Source organism: Rhinoraja longicauda, chromosome 18 (assembly GCF_053455715.1).
Source record: "Rhinoraja longicauda isolate Sanriku21f chromosome 18, sRhiLon1.1, whole genome shotgun sequence".
Classification (NCBI taxonomy): Eukaryota; Metazoa; Chordata; class Chondrichthyes; order Rajiformes; family Arhynchobatidae; genus Rhinoraja; species Rhinoraja longicauda.
In genome coordinates this window covers 19,421,210-19,427,637 of record NC_135970.1, presented here as the reverse complement: position 1 = coordinate 19,427,637, position 6,428 = coordinate 19,421,210, and the positions used below count along the sequence as shown (strand labels likewise).

Genomic DNA, 6,428 nt, shown 5'->3' with positions numbered 1-6,428 from the left:
GGATCCTGCAGATCGCACTGTTGGTATCTCTATAGTGGATCTGTAGGATCTTGTGAACAGCGTTGGTGATATGTGCCCAAAGGATCCATCAGATCATGTGGAGAGTGTTAGTGGCATCTTTGCAGTGGCCCGAGATGCCTGGGTGGATAGTCTATGTCTGAGAACCTACAGGACGGCTGACCTCATTGCTGCACAGTATATAATGTGTATCCTCTTCATAATCATAATCATACTTTATTAACCAAGTACGTTTTGCAACATACGAGGAATTTCATTTGCCATACAATAATACCAATAAAAAGCAACAGAACACACAAAATACATTTTAACATGAACATCCACCACAGTGACTCCTCTGCATTCCTCACTGTGATAGAAGGCGAAAAAAAAGTTCAATCTCTTCCCTTCTTTGTCCTCCAGCAGTTGGGGGCCTCTAACCTTCCGTTGACGGGATGATCTTACTCCCGTAGCCTGCGGTGGGCTTTCCTCATCGGGGCGATCAAGCTCCTGCATCGGGGGGAGGTGGGGGAGGAATCTCAGCTCCCCCACGCTGGGCGATCTACCCTGGTCGGGGCTATCAAACCTTGTGCGGCTTTGGAGCTTCCCGACATCGGTCTCAACCCGAGACTGCGAGCTCCTTGATGTTAAAGTCCACAGATTGAAGCATCGATCCCAGACAAGGAATCGGCTCCGATGGTAAGTCCACGCCTCGTGGTGGGTCTATATCCCTCCTTCTGGTTTTGCATATCATTCCTCCTCTCTCCTGATCTGACATCCTTTTGTCTCCTTTGTTGCTTACTCCACCTGCCTGCCAATCCAACCCTCCCCCCCATTAACTGTATCCACCTATCACTTGCCAGGCTTTCTCCCATCCACAACTCTCATTTCCAGTTTTCTTCCCCCCTACTACAATCAGCCTGAAGAAGGATCCCAACATTGTCTGCCCATTTCCCTCCAAGGCACTGCCAAATCCGCTGAGTTCCTCCAGCGGTTTGTGTTTTGGACATAATCTATGCGTTTGTGTTTGAAATTTACAGCCGGACCATCAGTAAACTGCTTGGGATGCTGATAAAAAACGTGAGTGAAACAGCAGCTGAAAGTTACACATTCCTGGACCTCTGGCAGCTGATGGAGAAGTGAGTTACGATCTTATCCCATTAAATCAGTGCTAATGAAGCCTAATAATTTCAGAAATTCAGTAACTCATGTTGACATTTCAACAATTTCATAAATTACTCGATAAATACGCTAGGTGGTGCCAACAATGTAAGTATCTGCCTTGGTAATAATTCTGTCAGAATTTTCTCAGCATTCTCCAGTTGTTAAATACACATTGGTACTAATGGTACTTCCAACAACTTGCTCTGATTAATTTCAACGTCTCGTCTATTCTTGACTCCTAGGCTGTAGAATTTCAAACATTTCTTTCTTGCAAACTGTGATCAAATTATGTTTAGCATTTGAAATCTGAATGTGTGTAAGTCAATCCCTCAATGACAATGATTTGTATCACAGATTCATGGCGTCAACTCGTCCATGCCTACCAAGGTGCTCATCTGAGCAGGTCCCAATTCCCCACATTTGGCCCACATCCCTCTAAAACCTTCCCACCCATGTACCAGTCCAAATGCCTTTTAAATGTTGATACTTACCTGCCTCAACTACTTCCTCTGGCAACTAATTCCATATACCCACCACTCTCTGTGTTAAAAAGTTAGCCATCAAATTCCTGTTAAATCTTTCTCTTCTCACTTTATAACTATGTCCGCTAGTTCTTGATTCACCAATCCTTAGAAAAAGACTTTGTTCATTCATCCTATCTATTCCCCTTATCATTTTATACACCTCTATAAGATCACCCCTCAGCCTCTTGTGCTCCAAGGAATAAAGTCCTAGCCTGCCTAACCTCTCCCTCGAGCTCAGGCCTTTGAGTCCTGGCAATATTCTCATAAATCTTTTCTGCATTCTTTCCAGCTTAATGCATCTTTCCTGTAGCAGGGTGACCAAAACTAAAACACAACACGCCAAGTGCAGTCTCACCAATGTCTTTTACAACAGCAACATAATTTGTACTGAATCCCTTGACGGATAAAGGCCAGTGTGCAAAAAAAACCTCTTCACCAAGTTCTTGACCTTCGATGCCACTTTCAGGGGTACTTGTCCTCCCTGGGTCCCTCTGCTCTGCAATATACCCCAGGCCCCTATTGTTCACTCTGAAAGTCCTACCCTGGTTTAACCCCTTAAATGCAACACCTCACACTTAGCTGAATGAAACTCTGCAGTCACCAAGTGCATGTCTGGAATCTGAAACGCACTGTCTGAGCAGGTGGTGGTGGCAGAATCAACATCTGACGTGTCTCTGGACAACTATTTGAATCTCCAAACCATGTAATATTATGGACCAAGTGCGGATCAATGGGATTGGTATACATGAGTTCTCGATAGCACACATCTCCACACCCTTCCCTTTCTTCCCCCCCCCCCCCCCCCCCCCCTCGGGCCCCACGACTCACACCTCTTGCTCCCCTGCCCCTCCTCCTACATTCCTTTCCCTGGCTTCACAATTCACAACTCTTCAATCTGTTTGTCTCATACGTACTGTTCTAATCTCTGGCCTCTTTTCCCAACCATCTGCTTATCAAACCCCCCTTGCCTGTGTCCACCTTTTACCTTTTGCCACACTCTGTGTGGCCTCTCCTCTCTTCCAGTTTTCTTTCCTCCCCACTGCAATCAGTCTGCAGAAGGGCCGTGACCTGCAACGTCTCTATCCATGTTCTCCAGAGATGCTGCTTGACCCACTGAGTTAGGGTTACTCCAGCATTCTGTGTCCTTTTCCAACCTTACTGTCCTTGACCTGCTCCATTGCCAGGGTGAAGCCACATGCAAACTGGGGGAACACCCCAAATTTCATGGGTAGCATACAACCCAATGGTATGAACATTGAGCTCCAATTGTAAGCAATACCTCCCTTACCTCACCTCTCTTTCTTGTGCACACCTCCCCCCACCCTGGTGCGCGCGCATTTTTCCTACCATCTCCAGTCACCTTGATCCCTCCTCCGTTCGCTCATTCCCATGCCCAATACCCCTATTTGCCTTTCATCCCCTTTCTTTTCCTCCTCCCTGTGCCCTTCCACCCATATCCTTCCCTCCAGCTTTACATTTCAATCCTCTTCTCTCCTGACCAGTCACCCTTTTGACTCCTTTCACCTCTAGCCTTTGTCATTTACTCCACCCATTTGCCAATCATATCTACCTATCACTTACCAGGAAATAAGACACAAAAAGCTGGAGTAACTCAGCGGGTCAGGCAGAATCTCTGCAGAAAAGGAATAGATGACGTTTTGGGCCGAGACCCTTCTTCAGACTGAGAGTCAGAAGAAATGGAAATGAGAGCGATAGAAGGTACATAGAACAAATAAATGAAAGATATGCAAAAGGCATCAATGATCAAGGAAAGGTGGAACCATTACCAGGCTTTGTCCTGCCCACTCCACTCTTTTCCACCTTTCTCCCCCTCTGCTCCAATCAGTCTGAAGAAGGGTGCCGACCCAAAACATTGTCTGTCCATTCTCATCACAGATACTGCCTGACCCACTGAGTTCCTCCAGCACTTTGTGTTTCGCTCAAAATTCCACCATCGGCTACGCCTTATATCATCCGATGATGTTTCTTTTGTTCTTGTCGATGTGCTTGAACGGTAAAACTCAAGAGCATGTTAGCAGAAAGACACAAAGTACTGGAGTAATTCAGTGGGTCAGGCAGCATCTCTGGAGGAAAAGGATGGGTGACGTATCGGGTGGGAACCCTTCCTTCCTACACATTTTGTATGCTCCACTGCAAAGTCTAATCAAGGTATGTCTACTTTGAAGAAGTTCTCCTCTCTCCGAGGGGAGTTCTGTGAGGCCCTCTTTCACTGCTCCAACTCTGTGATTCATTCCTTCCTGCTCAAGAGTACGTTGAACAGGGTAAGCAATCCTTTGTAACTTTTCACAACCTCGGGATATTCCAGTTGCAACCAATGCAGTGTTGTCATCGATGTAATATGAGAAAGACAACAATCATATTCAGCGCAGCAACCTCTCAATTTATTTTCGTTGGTGACGTTAATTCAGTGATAAATAATGTCCCAGGACACTGCAGAATTCTCCCATGTCCTCTCATGAACTATTGGCAATGGGGTCCTGCATATCCTTATGCCTGGCATGATGAAATCATGTCAACTCATCCAACAATGAGTGTTTCTTCAGTACTGCACTGTAAAACTGTGAGAGCATAATGGAACATAGAACAGTAGAGGAACAGGCTCTTCCACCCACAATGCCAAGATAAACTACTCATCTGCCTGCAAGTGATCCATATCCTCACATTCCCTACATATCTATGTACTACCTAAAAGCCTGTTAAACAGCACTAATGTATTGAATGAATGCAAAATACAGCATGGAAACAGGCCCTTTGGCCCAATAGGTCCAGGCTGCCGACCGATCTCCTGACCGATCTCCTGTTCACACTAGCTCTGCGTCAATTTACTTTTGCTTCCACTCCCGACAGAATAGGGAGAATTTCCAGAGGCAAATTAACCTACAAATCTGCACGTCTTTGGGATGTGGGAGGACACCGGAGCACCCACGCAGTCGCAGGGTGAACTTGCAAACTCCACACAGACAGAATCCTAGATCGGGATCGAACCCGGGACTCTGGGGCTGTGAAGCAGCAGCTCTACCAGTTGTGTCACTGTGCCATCAACACCAACCCCTCTCAGTGCATTCGAGGCACCTACCACCTTCAGTGCAAAAACTTTCTCCGCATTATCTATCTATCTATCTATCTATCTATCTATCTATCTATCTATCTATCTATCTATCTATCTATCTATCTATCTATCTATCTATCTATCTATCTATCTATCTATCTATCTATCTATCTATCTATCTATCTATCTATCTATCTGTCTGTCTGTCTGTCTGTCTGTCTGTCTGTCTGTCTGTCTGTCTGTCTGTCTGTCTGTCTGTCTGTCTGTCTGTCTGTCTGTCTGTCTGTCTGTCTGTCTGTCTGTCTGTCTGTCTGTCTGTCTGTCTGTCTGTCTGTCTGTCTGTCTGTCTGTCTGTCTGTCTGTCTGTCTGTCTGTCTGTCTGTCTGTCTGTCTGTCTGTCTGTCTGTCTGTCTGTCTGTCTGTCTGTCTGTCTGTCTGTCTGTCTGTCTGTCTGTCTGTCTGTCTGTCTGTCTGTCTGTCTGTCTGTCTGTCTGTCTGTCTGTCTGTCTGTCTGTCTGTCTGTCTGTCTGTCTGTCTGTCTGTCTGTCTGTCTGTCTGTCTGTCTGTCTGTCTGTCTGTCTGTCTGTCTGTCTGTCTGTCTGTCTGTCTGTCTGTCTGTCTGTCTGTCTGTCTGTCTGTCTGTCTGTCTGTCTGTCTGTCTGTCTGTCTGTCTGTCTGTCTGTCTGTCTGTCTGTCTGTCTGTCTGTCTGTCTGTCTGTCTGTCTGTCTGTCTGTCTGTCTGTCTGTCTGTCTGTCTGTCTGTCTGTCTGTCTGTCTGTCTGTCTGTCTGTCTGTCTGTCTGTCTGTCTGTCTGTCTGTCTGTCTGTCTGTCTGTCTGTCTGTCTGTCTGTCTGTCTGTCTGTCTGTCTGTCTGTCTGTCTGTCTGTCTGTCTGTCTGTCTGTCTGTCTGTCTGTCTGTCTGTCTGTCTGTCTGTCTGTCTGTCTGTCTGTCTGTCTGTCTGTCTGTCTGTCTGTCTGTCTGTCTGTCTGTCTGTCTGTCTGTCTGTCTGTCTGTCTGTCTGTCTGTCTGTCTGTCTGTCTGTCTGTCTGTCTGTCTGTCTGTCTGTCTGTCTGTCTGTCTGTCTGTCTGTCTGTCTGTCTGTCTGTCTGTCTGTCTGTCTGTCTGTCTGTCTGTCTGTCTGTCTGTCTGTCTGTCTGTCTGTCTGTCTGTCTGTCTGTCTGTCTGTCTGTCTGTCTGTCTGTCTGTCTGTCTGTCTGTCTGTCTGTCTGTCTGTCTGTCTGTCTGTCTGTCTGTCTGTCTGTCTGTCTGTCTGTCTGTCTGTCTGTCTGTCTGTCTGTCTGTCTGTCTGTCTGTCTGTCTGTCTGTCTGTCTGTCTGTCTGTCTGTCTGTCTGTCTGTCTGTCTGTCTGTCTGTCTGTCTGTCTGTCTGTCTGTCTGTCTGTCTGTCTGTCTGTCTGTCTGTCTGTCTGTCTGTCTGTCTGTCTGTCTGTCTGTCTGTCTGTCTGTCTGTCTGTCTGTCTGTCTGTCTGTCTGTCTGTCTGTCTGTCTGTCTGTCTGTCTGTCTGTCTGTCTGTCTGTCTGTCTGTCTGTCTGTCTGTCTGTCTGTCTGTCTGTCTGTCTGTCTGTCTGTCTGTCTGTCTGTCTGTCTGTCTGTCTGTCTGTCTGTCTGTCTGTCTGTCTGTCTGTCTGTCTGTCTGTCTGTCTGTCTGTCT

The 6,428-nt window shown here is 46.7% G+C and overlaps 1 protein-coding gene across 1 annotated transcript in view; it reads left to right on the top strand.

Moving 5' to 3' along the window:
* Window positions 1–452: 452 nt before the first annotated feature.
* The window catches only part of far1 (fatty acyl CoA reductase 1), a 161,281-nt gene continuing 155,305 nt past the window's right edge, over window positions 453–6,428 (top strand). Inside the window, exon 1 of the mRNA XM_078415244.1 lies at window positions 453–696. The gene's annotated coding sequence lies outside the window, so the exon portion shown is untranslated. The remainder of the gene's footprint in view (window positions 697–6,428) is intronic.